We start from the raw sequence: 19886 nt of genomic DNA, 5'->3' as shown, positions 1-19886 counted from the left end.
AGTTATTTACTGCTTATACTACTCTATATCTTTTTGTATACTCCAATGCTTCGCAGATATTCCATCAGTTTTTTCACTTTGTTCCAGCTGTCCAAATTTAATAAAGAACATAAATTAAAAACAGTTTCTCCAGTTTCTCCCAGTTCCCTGAACAATTTCCTCCTTTGATGAGAGTACCTCCTGCATTGTACTAATACATGCATCACTGTTTCCTTATCCCCACATTCACAATGTCCATCAGGATGTTTTCCAATCAGAGCCAGCCCACTCCTCAGCCCACAATGCCCAAGCCTCATTCTGGTTATGACTACTGCATCTCTTCTCTGACATCTGTATTTACATCTATCTTTCTCTACCACATAATAATCTCTCCCATTCCTTTCACACTCCCATGACCTTTGCCACATTTCTTTTACTGACCTATTTATTATTTCTGTATAATCTGGTGACCCATACTGCAAATTAAATTGTACCCTTTCCTCCTGCACTGCTTTCTTTGCCATCTCATCTGCCTCCTCATTACCCTCCACACCCATGTGCGCAGGAACCCAAAAAAAACCCACCTCATACCCTGCTTTGTGGATTCTATATAACACATGCAAAATTTCCAAAAGTACGTCAGGTCTGGACTTAGATTTGCACTCTTTAATTGTAATAAGGGTTGCGGCTGAATCACTACATATGACTGAATATTCCCGTTTGTTATCTTCTACCCACCTTACTGCCCATAAAACTGCTACCAACTCTGCAGTAAATACTGACATATGATCAGAAATCCTCCATCCTTTTTTATATCCTATTTCAGGTATGCTTATACCAAAAGCCCCTTTACCACTTTCAGGGTCCTTTGACCCATCAGTATAAATTTGTAGATGGCCTCCTCACATTTGACACGGCCTGGTTTTTATCTCCTCCACTACAACCTCTGACATCTTTCTTTTATTTGTTTTCAAAAAATATAAATCAACATTGGGATTTGGAATCAACCACAGAGGTACATCTGACCGACATATTGGCAGATATACATTCAATTCCATAATACCAATATCACCTGCCATGGATTTGATTGTCTCTGTAAAGTATGTTTTAATCGATCTTGCTGCTCCCATAAACTCCCAATGCTGACTCAACAGGTTTTTTGTTGGTAATTTTCCAGTCTGTCCTTTTAATTTCAATAAATACCTCAGACCAAGTTTATGTCTTCTTATTTCTAATGGCATCTCCCCTGTTTCTATTAATAGCGCAGATATTGGAGTTGTATGGAATGCCCCACTACACACTCTAAGAGCTTTTGCTTGGACTACATCAAGCTGTTTAATTACTGAAGGAGCTGCTGCCCCATATACCATACAGTCATAATCAATGGTTGATCTTATCATTGCCCTATATATCATCATCATAGTTTCACTATCGGCCCCCCAATCAGACCCAGCCACACACCTTAGGACATTAATTATTTTCCCACATTTAATCGAAACCATCTCAATATGCTTTTTCCATGTCATTCTTTCATCTAGCCACATCCCTAAAAATTTGAAATTTTTAACTTTTCCAATATTTGTATTATATATGTGTAACTGCTGTAATGGCATTTTCCTCTTGTATCCAAATACCATGTATTTTGTTTTTTCTGTTGATAGTTTAAAGCCCCAATCATTGGCCCACTCAACTACCTTCTTCAAAGCAGTTTGAATTTGGTCAAAAATATAAGAAAGGTTCCTCCCTCGCTTCCAGAGAGCCCCATCATCTGCAAATAATGAGTACCGAATTTCTTTTCCCATTCTGCTAAACATACCATTAACTAGAATATTAAAAAGAACTGGGCTTATGACACTACCTTGAGGAGTTCCATTCTCTATCTCAAGTTCCTCTGATAATTCACTTCCCACCCTTACTTGAATAGTCCTATTACTTAAAAAATTTCTAATCCAGTTAAACATTCTTCCTCTAATTCCTGCATCATAGAGAGCAATGAGCAACCCTTCCCTCCAAAGCATATCATACGCTTTTTCAATGTCCAAAAACACTGCAACAGCGGCTTCCTTGTTTGCGATGGCTTTTTTGATTTCAATATCTATGTCTAAAACAGCATCCATTGTTGACCGCCCCTGCCTGAATCCACTCTGATGCTCCACAAAATATCCGCTTTTCTCCAGTTTATCCACAAGTCTATCTGTTACCATGCGCTCCATAATCTTACATAAAACAGATGTTAAAGCAATTGGTCTATAGGAACTAGGATTATCTGGTTTCTTCCCTGGTTTCACAATTGGAATAATTACTGCATGTTTCCACTCTTTAGGAAGACTTCCACTCTCCCATACATTATTAATTAGGGCAAGGACTTTTTCTCCAAACATTTCTCCAGAATTTTTAAACAATTGATATCCTAATCCATCCCTACCAGGCGAGGTGTCTTTCCCCTGAATAATAGCTTTTTGTAGTTCTTTTGTTGAAACAGCTACATTAATAAAATCAGTATTATCACAATCAATTAGCAATTTAGCCATATTACCTCTTGATATTTGATATCTCCTTTTCCTATTTAATTCATCTACATTTTTGGAACTATGTACTTTTTGGAATTGCTTAACTAACATACTTGCTTTCTCTGTACTATTTACAGCTTCTTCCCCATTACAATGGAGGACAGGGATTTCTGTCTGCCGATAGATACCTGTCATTCTATGAACTAGGTTCCAAATCTTTTTTGAGGGCGTATCCGGACCTAATTTATTACAGAAAGTCTTCCAACTGTGCTTCTTTGCGTCCTTAATTACACGTCTAGCCTTAGCTCTAAGCCTCTTATATTCAATTGCATAATTCTCTAATAGGTGTTTCTTTAGTTTTTTATATGCCCTATTCCTATCTCGGACCGCTAAATCACATTCTTCAGTCCACCATGGTACCATTTCTCTTCTTACTGGTATTTTTTTCTTTGGTATATTCTGAACTGCTGCTGACCACATCATTTTACTAAGGGAACTATTCCACTCATCTACTCCTTTTCCACTATCTATTTTTGCTAATCCCATATTCACTTGCTCTTCAAACTTGTTCCAATTAGCTCTTTTATAATTAAGCCACAGGGGACAACGTACTGGCTCCTCAATCAGACACCTACCAAATTTACTAATTATTGGCACATGATCACTTCCCATTGAATAAAGGTCCATTGTCTCCCATCTACTAATCGATGCTAACTCTGCCGACACAATTGTAATATCTATGGAAGATGACCATTGACCGACTCACACCAAACCATGTGGATCGGCCATCATTTAACACAACTAAATTATTCTTATCTATAAAATTTTCTACAATTTGACCATTTCTGTCTCTCTTCTCCCCTCCCCACATTTCATTATGAGCATTAAAATCCCCTGTACATTAATCTTATGTACTATATCCTGAAAATAACTCTCTTCTAGCTTAATGCACGGATTATATAAGTTTACTATAGAGATTTTCCCTTGATCAGTCCAAACTTCTGTAATGACACACTCTAATACCGTTTTAATTTCTATTCTTCTATACTGAACTCCATTTCTAATAAAGGTGGCACATCCCCCTCCTGATGTATTCTCCCTATTTTCCTTTCACACTTATACCCCGGTATTATAAAATCTACTCTTGGTTTTAACCAAGTTTCCTCAATACAAATAATTTCCAAGACCATTTATCAATCGTTTAAGCTCTTGCCCATTCGCAATAAGACTCCTTGCATTCCATTGCATTATGGAAAACATAATACAAAGGACACTAATCACCCTCATATTCTTCATGTCTGCTGTCCATTTCTTCTTCCTCATTATCATCTAACTCTATCTGTTGACTTCCATTTGTTACTTGATCTGCACTGTCCTGAGTAAAAGTAGATTCCCATAATTCCTTTGGATTTATCCCCTTAAATCCTAGAAATTTTCCTGCAGCAGATGCAATTTCACGCGCCACATCTGATTTTTTGTTTGCCACCATTTTAACTCTCCACATTGCCTCAACCATGAACGCCAGTAGACCTTTTTTACTAACGACAACTAAGTCGTCATTATAAACCTGTCCCTTTGCTAGATCTCTTGTCATTGCCTCACCTTGATCTTGATTTACCCCACCATTTTTCTCCAATCTTCTCACTGCCTTTGCATAAGATATTTTTTTCTCTTTTTTTATTCTCTCCACATTTCCTGCTTTGACATAATTATGACATCCCCTGAAAGAAGCTGGATGTTCTCCCCCACAGTTACAACATTTCACAGGTTCAGTACATTCCTTCCCATCATGCTCCCTACTACATCGTCTACATCTTCTCTTTCTGTTACACACAGCTGCCACATGACCAAATCTCTGACACTTAAAGCACCTCAGAGGTGGTCTTTCATACTCTTTTACAGGATAGCTCATGAATCCCAACATGACCCTCTTTGGTAGTACATTATCTTTAAAGGAGAGAAGTATAGGGATGGTTCCTCTACCATTCTCATTCTTACCCATGCGTTTTACAGCTACAACATTTCCTCCTTTTAAGCTTGTCATTATTTCTTGCTCAGATATATCCACTGGCACATTATACATCACTCCTTTTACCTCTGAGTTTGTTTGTGGTTTGAACACCTCCACTCCCTTACCAAGCACAGTTTTTATCTTGAAAGCCTTAGCCTGTTGCGTTTCTGATTTACATGTAATTGAAATCATTCAATTTTACAAAATAGAAGCATGCAAAATATCCCCAATCCCCTTCTTTAGTTCATTCATTAATTTAAGGGGACTGACTGTAGAAAATCCAGTCCCTCCCTTTACTTTGATCAGAACTCTAAATCCTTCATCACTGTTTGGGTTTGGTTTTATTGCTTTAACCTGTGGGTTATCCATATCGCTATCCTGAGAATTGTAACCTCGCTCTCTTTTGCGATTTGAATTATTTACTATGTTCCATTCCTCCCCACCCCCACCTGCTCTCTTGAGCATGGGCTGACTCTGATTTAAACTTATCCCCGACTGTTTGAAATTTTAACGTTTTAACAAGAACAGAAGCTTCTGATTCACCACACATCTACCTTTCTACTTCGAATGTTTCTACTAAGTTTCTGAGACCTGCTCAGGAATATCGTTCCCGGACCTATACAGGCCGTCGGGCAATACCCCTTCAAACAGGACCTCAATAAACCCACAATATCCGATCCAAAGTCTCAGTTAGTTATGTAAATACTAAACAGACCTCACTCCGCCGCAACTCCGAGGTATACCCTACACACGCCTGCAACTGTTCTACCCTGTCGGCGATCTCAGCCAACGCGCCTGCCTCTCTTCTGATCCGTGGGCGCGCTTTTCCGAGAGAAATGCTCATATAAGGAGTTCCACCATCGTCTACATCATTAAATCCACAATCGAAAAAAAACAGCCGAAACTTGTACCAACCCGGAAGTAAGATATTCGGCACAGAAATTCTCCGTCATTCCTCCAAATTATTTTTTAAAACTTTGGCCATGTTTAGCATGAGAATCCATCTCTTTAACACTGTGAACAACTCTGAATACATGAAACACCATTGTAGCCCCCCTTTAAGAAACTTTCATTAATGCTGTCACGTAACAAATCTGTCCAAATATAAAATTAAATGAATAGCTAATTACTACATTGAAATAAAAATGTAAAGACCGTACAAATATTATAAATCGCAAATCTAAATAATTGGGAATCATGTAAAAAAATAAAAAATAAAAACATTGCACATTTCATTTAACTATTATAACATTTAGTTTTGTTCGCTTGGCTGTTTCCTAATAAAAGTCCAGATATTTGTCAAGTTTTTCGTCAGGTGTCTTTTTAAATTATATGATGTAATTACATTGCCATCTTGCCGCCAGCCAATCGCTGCATTGCTGATCGTGGTTTCGAGTATCGATACATAGCCCCTTTTAAACCAACCCATGAACGCGCAATTATCTCAGATAACTCAATCCAGCCATACTAACCATCAACAACAGGTGCTTTCGAAGAACCGAATTAGCCAGATCCTGATTAGCGCGACGATATCATCTTGGATGTGACATTTCATCTCGGATGTAATAAGCGACATATGAAGAACGGACCCCTGGACTCACACCAGGAATGTACTTCAGGGTGATTTATTGTGCAAAGATGTGTGTAATTCTGTAAATATAAAACAGTATACAAATTTGAATAAATTAATAAATACACATTAACAGATCTTTATAGCAGTACTTGAATATTCATAAGTAACAGCATTGTAAATTATCTATTAGAAAACTTAACATGAAGTAAACAATATAAATATAATATAGATACAAATATGAATCAAAGTTCTATAAAATGATCGCACTACTGCACTGTGTGTCTAGCTAACGTGCCTAACTCGTCAGGTGAACAAGCCCGAACATGTTCCCTGAGATGCGTTTCAAGTCTATGCATTATAGCCTAATATGCGATATAACATTAAATATTCTAATAAACAAAAAACTCAGGATAACATTTTGTCCACAAGATAATGTGAAAATATAATTAACAATGTAAACATGTAGGCGGAATGCCGCTGTAACGGTCATTAATCTCTCTCGTGAACTTATCATACAATGAATTATGTAAATGTACTTACGATTAGTTGCACGCACACATTTATCCACACAATCCTTAAAGGGCCCACTTCTAACTAATTTAACTATGAAATATAGACTATAAACACATCTACACATCCAGCCTCAATACTGTCTTGGTTCCCTTTCGAACGTTCACTCTCGTTATGTATGGGAAAAATCTCCTTTTTTCCATTCTGCTGAAGCCTGATTTGTTCACGTTTGTGTAGCTGCACAAACCAATGGCGCTTCAGCCAGAAGGGGCGGGGCCGACCGCTATATAAGTCGGCCAGTAGCGCCATTCATCAGACCAATTCTCCTTCAGCGATGATGAGCATCCCTTCGCTGACTGCTAAGAAGAAGCCATGGAAGAAGCTCCAGCTCTGCTCACCGCCGTAGAAGAAGCCGAGGCAGTGGCGCGACGCGATCCCTGCAGGCATCCAGCATCCGGAGCAGGTAAAAAGAGCAAATTTGTTACAAATGTTGCACCGCGAGTATGGGTCGTGCAAGGAGCTTTTGCACGATGAAGACAGACACAGCGAGTGCGCCACCTGCCTTGGGCCGCGCCCACGCAGAGGCTGCGCTCGCTGATGGCTCGTGCCCTTTCTTTGGGAGCATGAGCCTCTCCCGTCTACGCTTGTGGGTTGCCTTGTTTCATCATGGCAGTCCCTCCTGCCAAGCCCTCCTGTCTCTACAAAGGCCACAGCACAGGCGATCGGCAAAACCATGGCCAGTCTGGTGATGTGGAGTGCCACCTCTGGCTAACGCGGACAGAGATCAGGGAAGTCGAGAAAATGGCCTTCCTCGACTCGCCAGTCTCGCCGAAAGGGCTATAACTCTGCTGTAGACGGGTTCACTGAACGGTTTTCGGAGGCTCAAAAGACGTCGCAGGCGCTGTGTCACTTCCTTCCTAAATGCGCCAGCCCCGCGGCCGCAGGCTGCCAGAATAGCCCCACTGCTCAGCTTGCAAAAACCAGCACAGCATCAGTCTCAGCGGAAGACGGAACCTGGGCTGAAACAGCACCCTCGGCCGGCAAAACGCTTCTCCTTCCTGAAGCGCCAGGGTCCCCGCCCACGAGTGGTGATGGACCCCGAGCCGCTGAAGCCGTCCTGAGACGCCAGAGAGGAAAAGGAGGGGTTCCGTTCTCGCCTCAGCCGGAACACCCCGAAAAACAGCTTGCCTTCACTCCTCACCTCTTCGAACATCTCTGAGAGATGGTGTTTCGTTTTCAGCGGGTCACGTCCTGCAGGTGCAGCGCGTACCCGAATATTTTACTGCTGTGATAGCAGACCCACATACTTTAAAGAGCAAAATTCCTCATCCTCTCAAAAACACAAACATTTACACGAATGCAGACTTCCCGTTTTTTCAAGGCGAGCTCTCGTTCGAGAAAATAAAGCCTCTCACCTCCCATTACATGGCCTGGGCAGCCATTTAGAGAATATCGAGATGGGTTTTAGAAACAATTCGACGAGGCTACTCACTGCAGTTCGCTCGCAGACCGCCCCGCTTCAGAGGTGTTATTCAAACTTCTGTTCCGGACAACGAAGCTATTGTTCTCCAGCAGGAGGTGCAAACACTACTTGCAAAAGGTGCTGTGGAAATAGTGCCTCCAGCAAACAGTGAGTCAGGCTTTTTCAGCCGCTATTTCCTCGTCCAAAAGAGAGACGGCGGCTCAGACCTATCCTGGATCTCAGACATCTGAACAGCTCGCTTATGCGCCGGTCGTTCAAGATGATGACCAGGGACAGGAGTTGAAAATCAGCATTTGCTATAAACTTTTTATGCAGCACTTCAGTGACAAGCTTGCTTTGACACTATGTTTGTTTGCATTGTCCCTGTCAAATAAATAAAAAAAAAAAAAAAAAAATGACGTTCAAAAAGATTCTTGCGCATGTTTGCCCCGAGGATTGGTTTTTGACTGTAGATATGAAAGATGCTTACCTTCACACCCACATAGCCCCCCGTCACAGACCGTTCTTGAGATTCGCATTCGAGGGAGTGGCCTATCAGTATGCATTGTCCCTGGCCCCACGCACTTTTACGAAGTGCATAGACGTGCACTCTCAGGCAGATGGGAATCCACATATTGAACTACCTCGACGATTGGCTTGGTCTAGCCAGATCAGAACGGGAGCTGGCCGCTCACAAAGAACTGCTACTCAGTCATTCAGAGCACCTTGGGTTGGTCATCAACCCACACAACAGCCAGTTGTTGCCCAGACAGCAAACTGCCTTTCTGGGAATGGTTCTAGACTACCGCCCTAATGCGGGCATGGATCTCACCGGATCGATCCCTGATGATTCAGCGATTGACGGCTTGCCTCAAACCGGGGACAACACGCCCCTTGAGGGTATTTCAGAGGTTGCTTGGCCTTATGGCGGCTGCCACCTCTGTGACTCCACTGGGCTTGCTTCACATGCGGCCCCTCCAATTTTGGCTGAAAGCCCGAGTCCTGCCCCACGCTTGGCGTCGGAAGTGAGAGTGAGCCACCGCTGTAACGAAGCCGTGGCCCCCTGGAAGACCTCTCACCTGTTCCAAACAGGAGTGAGGATGGGCGTGACCTCCAGAAGGAAGGTGATTACAACAGACGCATCCAACTCCGGGTGGGGACGCGCTGTTGGAGGGCAATCCGGCATTCGGCTCCTGGGCAGCTCAGCAGCGATGCCTACATATCAACTACCTGGAAATGATGGCAGTTTCCTTAGCCCTGAAAACTTTCCTTCTGGCCATCAAGGGTCACCACGTCCTTGTCCATTCGGACAGCATATATCAATCACCAAGGCGGCCTCAGGTCTCACACCTTATACAGGTTGGTTCGTCACCTCCTGCTTTGGACACTGAAGGAACTCCTCTCGCTAAGGGCGGTTCATGTGCCAGGCAAGCTGATCCTGGGAGCGGACATGCTGTCCAGAGGCAAAGTAGCCCCAGGCAATTGGGCGCTACATCCTCAGACGGTACAGCAAATTTGGGCGGCCTTTGGGAAGGCAGAGGTCGACCTCTTCGCCGCAGAAGACAACTCTCATTGCCCAACATTTTTCTCGATACAGTCAGATGCCCTGGCCCACGACTGGCCCAGGGCTCGCCTGTATGCATTTCCTCCTATCACCCTGATTCCCCAAGTCATCAGGCGAGTCAGGGAAACCAAATTTTCCCTCCTCTTAGTAGCTCCACTCTGGAGGAACCAGGCTTGGTTCCCAGAGCTGATGCAGCTCATAATGATGGCCCCGTGGCCCATCCTGTTGAGGAGGGACCTTCTCTCACAGGCGAAAGGTATGATTTGGCATCCCCGCCCAGAGCTGTGGAGCCTTCATGTCTGGTGCCTCGACGGGAGTCTGGTAAGCTCCAAATGAGAGTGAGTAACACCATTCTTGAGGCAAGAGCGCCGTCTACGAGACGGCTCTATGGCCAGAAATGGTCAGTATTCCTCAATTGGTGCTCTGTATGGCAATTTGACCCGTTTTCATGTGATGTGTCCTATGTGCGGACTTTTCTGCAAGAGCTGCAGGATAAATGGCGCACCCCATCCACGCTCAAAGTATATGTGGCAGCCATCGCGGCAAATCATTCTCTCGAGGCCGGCCACTCAATTGGCAGGAACGACTTGGTCGTAAAATTTCTGAAGGGCGCGAGGAGACTGAATCCTCCTCGTCCTCAGACAGTGCCATGTTGGGACTTATCCATGGTCCTAAAGGTCCTAAAAAGGCCACCGTTTGAGCTGCTCAGTTCGGCTGACTTGCGGCTCCTATCGCTTAAAATGGCCCTTTTCCTTGCTTTGGCATTGGTTAAGTGAGTGGGTGACTTGCAAGCGCTGTCAGTCAGCACTTCGTGTCTTAAGTTTGGGCTTAATGACTGCAAGGTCATTTTAAAACCGAGACACGGCTATGTTCCTAAAGTGCTCTCTACTCCTTTTAGAGCGCAAGTAATATCCCTATTGGCGCTCCCCGCTGCAGACGGAGAGCAGGGACCGAACACGCTCTGCCCTGTTAGGGCTCTGAGAGTCTATGTGGAACGTTCCAAACTGTTCAGGCAATTGTTTGTTTGTTTTGGAGGTCGCTAGAAAGGTCTGCTGGCCACAAAGCAAAGACTGTCTCGCTGGATTGTTGATGCAATAGCTTTGGCTTACGCATCTGAAGGATTGGAATGCCCTATTGGTGTGAGAGCCCACTCCACAAGGGGAATGGCCTCCTCATGGGCGTGGTCCAGCCGTCCACTTTTTCCAGATTCTATAACTTGCAGGTGCGGATTCTATCTGTCTAACCTCCCTTGTGGAAGTAGTTTCTCAAGCCTTCAGCTAGGCTTGGGGCAAGATAATGTCCAGTCCCTTAGGGCCCTTATTAGTGCTCTAACACTGGGCTCACAGAGCAGCATGTGATTGTTCCTCATAGTGCGGCGTGATTGGATTCATTCCCATACATAACGAGAGTGAACGTTCGAAAGGGAACGCTTCCGGTTACTTGACGTAACCTCGGTTCCCTGAGATAAGGGAACAAGCGTTATGTCACTTGCCACACTATAAGCTGCGTGAATCGATGACTGTCACTTCAGTCGAATTGATTTGGAACAGTCCAAATCATTAACACAGGCGGGAGGGTTCGGAAGAGTTCACTTTCGAGGGGTGGCCTTTCTTACAGTTATGATGATCTATATTAAATCTGGACAGCTCATGATATAAGCCAATCACTGAAAATCTGACATTGATTTTTCCTTGGTTTTCAGTGCTGTATAAACTTATCAACTATTTTCTTAATGTCCTTTGGATAAAAACATTGTTTAGTAAAGGTGTGATGATCTCTGTGTTATGTGGGGTTTTCCTCCTAAGTGATTGTTCTTTGGTAGTTTCTTTGAGGAAACCAGTTGTTGACTTCCTTTTGGAACCTTTAAAATAAGTGAGATGAATGACCACGAGAGAGAGAGAGCTGAATTTGTTTAGTTTCCTTTAAGCTTGTTTCTTTTGTACATCAACACTGCTACACACATTACACTTCCATGCATTCATTTAACTTTACATCACTGATTCCTGACTGTTACATTCTACGTTGTTCTTTTTTTTCCCTTTAGTTTGATTATTATTATTTTTTTAAATAAAGATTGTATCCTACTTCTTTCTTTCTTGTGTGTCCTGTTTCTGTTCCATCCCTTTTGAGCCCCGGAGCGTAACAGATGGGAACTCGTTCTCGTCACAGTAGGATCCAATCAATGTGAGGATGATTTGGAAATATTTGATCATTTTTGTCGTATTTTGTAGTTTTTGATTCTTTGAACATGCTTGGAAATGTTTGGTGATGACGCTTTGAGGGAAATCCAGTTTGAATAATTTGACGTCACACAATAAGACGTCCTGCACTGAAACACTCTCAAGACCTGTTTTTGTTTTTTTGCGGAATTACATATTGTCACCTACAACATCAAAAAAACAATTATAAAATAATAGAAGATAAAAAATACTCACCACTACCACATCAACTTTGTTCATCCTAAGTGACCAGTGTGTCTCATAGTCCTGTACTTTAACCTCTTTGATCTGGTTTTAACTCTCTCTTTGATCTGTGTGTCTCTGTGTCTTCAGTCTCTGTGATCTGTGTGTCTCTGTGTCTTCAGTCTCTGTTGATTGTGTGACTGTGACGTCGCTGTAGCGGCTCTTATTCACCATCAGCTGATCCCGAGGAAACTGAACTGACGTCTAAATACTGAGAGTCCTACAATAAAACACACAGACAGTCACATATGAGTATGAGACATTACTGCTGTCACATCACATCAGCAGATCCAGCTCAGAAAAACACACAGTATATTCATATTACAGCTAGAGATATGAATCAGAGTATGTGAGCGGACCGCGGAGTGGAGCGGTGTGATTTTGACTGGAGCGAGGAGCGTATTTTTTAAAAGTCGGAGCATCGTGGTTTTCACTCGCTCCAAGAGCGCTCCAGCACCAATCCATCATGAGTACAATTCATGCCAACAGCCCGTAACATAACTGGATATTTAGCAAGAAATCACATTAAACATATTTAGCTAGCTTGATATATAAGGATCACTCAAATCAGAAAGAATGTGAAGGCTATGATGTCTAGATGGACATGAGCGGGAAGATATAGTTCTCAAGGATGTTTGATTTTTCTAAATACTGAATATTTTCAGCTGAAAGCATGATTTAAACAAGTAGGCTACTACAAAACTTAATTATTCACACGCAATCCCTTTCTCAATAATGCATTCAAACAAATGTAATCTTACAGTGCTACTTCATCTGTATCTGATTTTGAATGAGCAGAAATCTGTAGAAGAAATTAATCGATCCGTAGGTAAAATAACTGGCAAAACGTTTCATCACAAACTAAATTTGCACCGCAAAAAGCAGCAATTATATATTTGTCATGTGGTAGGAAAAAAGTTTGCACACTAGTGATCCAATAAGCCACTTTGAAACTCTCCTTGTGTTTTTCTTAATTTATTTTTTAATATACATCATGAATATAAGTTAAACTGTGGAATTTCAAACATACTGAAATTCTTTAGACGCAGAGCGAAGGTGGAGCGGTGTTTCTGATATCAGTAAGCACGGAGTGGAGCGGAGCGGAGTGATAATTAAATGCTCGGAGCGCGGAGGAGAAATAGTTGACGCTCCACTCCGCTCACATACTCTGATCTGAATGAACAACTGATCATAGATTAATAACAGTGAATGATCAACAACTCTCTCTTTATCATTTGCACACAGAGACACAGGAAGAGATGTGAAAGGAGTGAAATTATTTCCTTATGAAATGAATTCTTTGTGAAGCCAAACATTCAGGAACTCTCGCAATGCAAATGCAAATACAACAAAACAATGGGCTTTGATCTCCTCGTGGAGCCAAACACTCAGAAACTCTTACAATGCAAATGCCATGCCACAAGACAACAGATAGGAAGATCTGGAAGAAAGACCATTTGCTCTTTGGTCCCTTCACCCATCGTTCCCCCCTGGGCACATGGTCCAGGCAACTAAAAGTTGCTATGCTCACATAAAACATTTACTATATCTTCAGGATTCATGATCGTAAACTTTGCATGTTTGGTGTCATTTTAAAGGTCTTTGTGCGATTGGTAAATTGGTCTCAATTTCACAGTAGTCACTTGTATTATAAGAAAGATTGAAAACTTTTGTAGAATTACAAAAGTGAGAGCAGCTGAGAAGATCGTTGGTGTCTCCCTCCCCTCCTTCCAGGACATTTATGGAACCCGTCTCACCCGTAAAGCCCTCTGCATCGCAGGTGATCCCACACACCCATCACACAGCTTCTTCAGTCTGCTGCCATCAGGGAGGAGACTGCGGAGTCTCCAGGCCAGGACCAGCAGACTGAAGGACAGCTTCATTCATCAGGCTTTTAGGAAGCTGAACTCCCTCCCGACCTTGCCCCCCCTCCCCTCTTTTTCCCCATGCACCACTGAACTCTGAACCTCAGTCCCTACCCCCCGCCCCAGCTCCCACGAACACACTGGGACATGCACCAGATACTTTGTACAGCATTGGTCTGCTCACTTCCTCATTCAGCAGTTAACTGACCTCATTCAACTACCTCTTCTATCAGTTTAAATAAAGAACTGCTCTCTGAGATTTTTGACACTTTAATCAGATTAAATAAGCTCTTTTGCACTACAATCATTATATCTGCACTGTTTACTGGTTTGCACTCTATCTACCATGTGCCTTGTGCTGCTTTAATTATCTTTCTTTTTTACATGACCTATTTGTATATTTGTATAGTTGTACTTTATATTTTATTATCTGTATTTAATGCTCTACTATTAGTGTTATCTGTATGCACCAAGGGTCTGAGAGTAACGCAATTTCAATTCTCTGTATGTATGTACTGTACATTTGGAAGAATTGACAATAAAGCAGACTTGACTTGACTTGACATCACAGAATTAAACAGTTTAAAGTACAGAAACTAAAGTGGAGTTGAATTATTATCTTATATTCTCCAAATATGTCTGTTACTAAACTTTGGCCATTTTAAAAGATTTAAATAATAATATACTCACAATAGTATAATTTCTCCAGTTTATAATGTGGATCAAATTCCATATCAGAGAGTAACTTCACTTCTGAATCTCCTGGTTTATTCCCAATCAGATTCAGTTCTCTCAGGTGTGAGGGGTTTGATCTCAGAGCTGAAACCAGAGCAGCACAACCTTCATCTGTGACACCACAGTCTCTCAACCTGTAGAGAACAATGACACAGTGTTAATTGTAGTTGAAGTGTGTGTAGTTTGTTATTGACTCTGGTCTCAGAGCAGGAGAGGAGATATAATGACAAGCATTGTCACAAACTGCTGCTGACAGAATGAGATTTATGAATGTTGATGCTCAATGGTGCTGTTTGAAACTGTCATGTGCTTCAGGACTGAACAGACACACAGAGCTGAATGTGAGATATTGTTTTATAGTGATATAAGGACAGATCTGCCTGGAGAAACACTGGAAAAAGTCACTTGCTCTTCTAATTACGACTTACGGTTTACCTAAAAATGAAGATTAAAAATCATAAAAATCCCACAGACTTACATTGACAAAATGTTCAGATGAGCCAAGACTATTCAAACTCCAACTGTCAAAATTCAAATGTAAACAAACTGAAGGTCTTTAGACTCCATTTAGCTGCCATTCTATGAACTATTTCTAGACCATTCAAACTTATTTAACCTTCCATTCTGTCTAATATTTCTAATCTATCAATCATCTATATGGGGCAGTCGTGGCCTAATGGTTAGAGAGTCTGACTTGTAACCCGCAGGCAGGGATGTACTGGTCATCAGGAGTATCGGGACATTCCCGGTGGGCCGGTCGAGTAGTGGGCCGATCACTGAAGTGCAGAGGTGGGTAGAGTAGCCAAAAACTGTACTCAAGTAAAAGTAAAAGTACTTATAGAAATATTTACTCAAGTAAAAGTAAAAGTAATAGTCTGAATAGTTACTTGAGTTAGAGTAAAAAAGTATCGGATAAAAAGTTACTAGTTACTTTGGATCATATACTGTATATCTATAGTCTATTTTTATTTTGATATATAGATACAATTTATGTAATTGTTTATGTGTGTGTGTGTATATGTATGTATGTATATATATATATATATATATATATATATATTTTATTTTATTTTAGCTTTATTTCAAGGAAACTTTATTTCAAGGAAATTTTTTTCATCAGCCCTTATGCCAGTCTTCAGTGTCACATAATCCTTCAGAAATCATTCCCAATATGTTGATTTACTATCAATGATGTTCTTTTTAGCTTTCTATTCATCAAAGAATCCTAAACAAAATATCACAGGTTCCAAAAAATATTAAGCAGCAAAACTGTTTCCAGCGCTGGTAAAAAAATCAATATATTAGAATGATCTCTGAAGGATCATATGACTCTGAAAACTGGATTAACAGCTGATGAAAATTCTGATTTGCATCACTCAATTAAATTATATTTTAAAGTACCTATATTAATTATGTATTATATATAAATAACCTCTGACACGGAGAAGAGTGAAAACTCCTCACATGACGGTTGTTACCGAACATCTGAACATAACGAACCAAATGCACATTGACAGATCTTCTTCCATCTGTTCTGCAAAATGTAAACAAATGTATATTTCTGCAAGCGTAAATATTGTGGAAATATCAATATTAATTGTGTCTAGGTGAAGGCATTCCTCCTGGAACAGAGGTAACGCGGGTTTGGAGGGTGTTCATTTTATACTCTGTGACAGCTTATTTAATGTCAAAATTACACATTGTATTTAATTTATAAGTTACACGTACAACAAACTGGTAATGTCATAGTGGTATCGTGTACTGTAATCGAATGATGCCTATCTAAGTTATACCTGTTGAACCGTAGACAGCACACGCGGTGTTCATCTAATAAAGATCTTCATCGCTAGCAAACAATAGCCTTTACAGATTTGCTTTCAGTTGACTGTAGATCCAAAGCCACGTCTTCAACGCTCTTGATGTTCTTAAACTTTCTGTTACAACTCTGAGTGAACCGCTTCAGACGCTCAGCGCACACGACAGGGAACTGAACGAATCATTCAAACTGATTCGCGAACCGATTTACTGGTTTGCCAAATGGTTTGATCAAGCTTTTGAACAGAACTGACTCAAAAGAATGAATCATTCGCGAATGGGCATCGCTCATTGCCAAGAGAAAAGTAGATGGCGCGTTTGGAATAAACTGAAGCATTTATAACTTGTATTGCATTAAGATAAAGTAACGAGAGGAGCGTAGCCCACAGTAACGAAGTAAAAGTACAGTTTTTCCACTAAAAATTTACTTAAGTAAGAGTAAAAGTACCCATCTTTAAATATACTCCAAAAGTATTAGTTACCCAAAAAATGTACTCAAGTAAATGTAACAAAGTAAATGTAACTCGTTACTACCCACTTCTGCTGAAGTGAATGAGACCTCCCTCACATTAGGCGCTGTTTTTAAATTACAGCGAACTGCAAAAAGCGTTACGCAATGCATTCATCAGACAGTTACGCAAGTGATAAACAAAACGCGCAAAAGCAGAGTGGGATCAGAAACCCGCACAGTGCTGATGAACGTGCGCTGCGCTTACGTCACAATGTAAAGTGATAAACAACACAAGTGGCTTGATCCATTCAGATGTGACACAGAATTGTGTTATACAGTCGTGTGATATGAGAACATTAAAGCTTCTGTGGTGATGCTGGCTGAAAACAGACACGACAATGTAAACTTCATGACGAGGTAAATTGGAAAATGGCAATACATAGACTTGTAAATTCATCACCAAGTAACTATTAACACTGTACAATAGAGATGTATTTATTATAAATGTTACTGTTATTAGCCAACTTAAATATTAAATATTACCGGTAAATAAGTTCTTAAAGGATAGTTTACCCAAAAATGAAAATTGTCATTTTCTCAACATCGTGTCATTTCAAACCTGTATGAATTTCTTTCTTCTGTGGAACATAAAAGAAGATAATTTCAGAAGTTCAAGAAATTTTTATCCATACAGAAATCAACGGTTACCAAAATGGTTTGATAACGTTCTGCAAAATATCTGTTGTGTTCTACAGAAGAAACTAAGTCATACAGGTTTGGAATGACATGAGGGTGAGGAAATGATGACAGAATTTATTTATCAATAGATATCCTGCATTCTAGCTCAAAATCAATGCTTTACTGTCAAGTGCATTTCTATGTGACAAAAATGCATTATTAAGTTTGTTGCATTTGTCATGAATTCAGTAATATCTATTATTATTTACTCCAATTAAATGCATGAGGGAACTTGTGGGCCAGATGGGCTGGATTTGTCCAGGGCCGAATTTTAACCCCAGTCCAGCCCTGACCACAGGTCACAGGTTTGAGTCTCGGTACTGACAGAGATTGTCATGTCCTTTCCCATCCTCTTCTTTTCTATCTATCTATCTATCTATCTATCTATCTATCTAACATTTATTTTAATCTTACAATTTACATTAAAGGACACATCTTACTGAAGACAAACACATGAGACTATCAGAGAGATGATCTTACCACAGCATCTCCAGTTTACAGTGAGGATCCTCCAGTACAGCAGAGAGCTGATTTACTACAGAATCACCTATTTTACTGTCAGACAGATCCAGTTCTCTCAGGTGTGAGGGGTTTGATCTCAGAGCGGAAGCCAGAGCAGCACAACCTTCATCTGTGACGCCACAATCTCTCAACCTGTAGAGAACAATGACACACTCTTCACTCTCTCAGATCAGATCAGTTTAGCTGTGAATCCATTAGTAAAGAGAAAGTACAAATCACTGTGTGATGCATATTTGGACTGAGATTTAAAATGTCAAAGAACAAAAAATAAATAAAGGAAATAAATAATTTAAAGCGTCATTCAAAAAGAAAAAAAATAATGTCAGTATTTTTCATCAAAGTGTCTGTCTTATGTAGACAATAATTCAAATCTGTTAAATCACACTCTTTACTACATAGCTGAGCTTTATAGTGCCATTTCAATCTGTATTAATATGCATAGAGTAGTGGAGTGTGTGTGTGTGTGTGTTTCTCCATCACCCAAGGATAGCAAAACCTGAGATCACCTACACTGTGAGATATTATTCATACTTAGTGTAAATTGTGGCAGATAGTACTTACACCCTCAATGTATTGCAGTGCTTTACAAAACAGTAGGTAATAACATATTTTTTATATGATTATATTCATTATAAACAGATGCTGCCTTCTAGTGTCCTTCCTTGTGTCTATTCCTAACCCCCCCTACACCTGCTCCTAATCACACTGAAGCTGCTGATCAGTAAAGCTGTTCTTGAAGCTGCAGGAAGAGACTCACGCTTCTGAGTTTGGGAACAATATGAGCTACATGTGATTGATTCAGGGATGTGTCCAGGATTTTAAACTTGGGGTGGCAACTATAGATCAGTGTTTGTACTCCCCATATATTCTTTAACAATAACACCAGTGTTGGGGAGGAACTAGTTACATGTGACGGAATTACATAATTTAATTTCAAAATAAATGTAAGTGCAATCTGTTACAGTTACTGAGAAAAAAAAGTGTAATTAAATTACAGTTACTTGTGAAAATATTAACAATTACAAAGGGGGTTACATTTGAATTTTTTCACACAAACACGCACATACAGATTTGATTGATTTATTTCTTAATTGCATTGACGGCTCTAAAATACGAGACACCAGTGTTTCAGGAGTTTAGTACACAGAATAAGATGCATGCTTATTCAATAACTGTTTTATTTCCTATTTGGGTTTATGCATATGCTTTAAGATTAACGTTTTTTTTCCCTCCCCAAGGCATTGTTAGATGCCAGTGTTTCGTGTCATAGCTGTGAAAAGATTTGATTTTAAAAACGGTATAGCTATCAAACTATTTCTTGTTATGATTTTAAACCTGTATTTAACCAGAATTATCAGAATTTAACCAGAATCAGATTGATCTCAAAATAAAAAAGGTGCTAATGTCTGATTTTGTGGTGGCTGTGGTTTAAAATTAAATGATTATAATCTTAATTGAAGTGATGAAGGCTTTTGAAAGTCTGCCAATAATCAGTGTTGAGTTCTACTGTAAGCTTAACCTTTAAATGTTTCAAATGCTTTAAATGTTTCAAAATTATTAACAGTTGAAAATATTTAACATTTAGAAAAGTAATCAAAAAGTAATCAAATGTAATATGTTACATTACTTTAATAAAGCAATTGAAATAGTAACACTTACTACTATAAGTTACTACTTATTACATTTTAA

General features: G+C 40.4%; 1 long non-coding RNA gene across 1 annotated transcript; it reads right to left on the bottom strand.

Annotated features, from left to right (window-relative positions):
- Positions 1-12146: 12146 nt before the first annotated feature.
- Positions 12147-14800, bottom strand: LOC122144358. The gene is made up of 2 exons (XR_006159672.1): positions 14627-14800; positions 12147-12291 (listed from the first exon to the last, which is right to left on the bottom strand). It is a non-coding gene; the product is annotated as an uncharacterized LOC122144358 (long non-coding RNA).
- Between the last annotated feature and the right edge of the window lie 5086 nt (positions 14801-19886).

This window comes from Cyprinus carpio, unplaced genomic scaffold (assembly GCF_018340385.1).
Source record: "Cyprinus carpio isolate SPL01 unplaced genomic scaffold, ASM1834038v1 S000006651, whole genome shotgun sequence".
NCBI classification, from domain to species: domain Eukaryota; kingdom Metazoa; phylum Chordata; class Actinopteri; order Cypriniformes; family Cyprinidae; genus Cyprinus; species Cyprinus carpio.
Note: the sequence above shows the minus strand (reverse complement) of the source record. Positions and strands in the feature narration are given on the sequence as shown.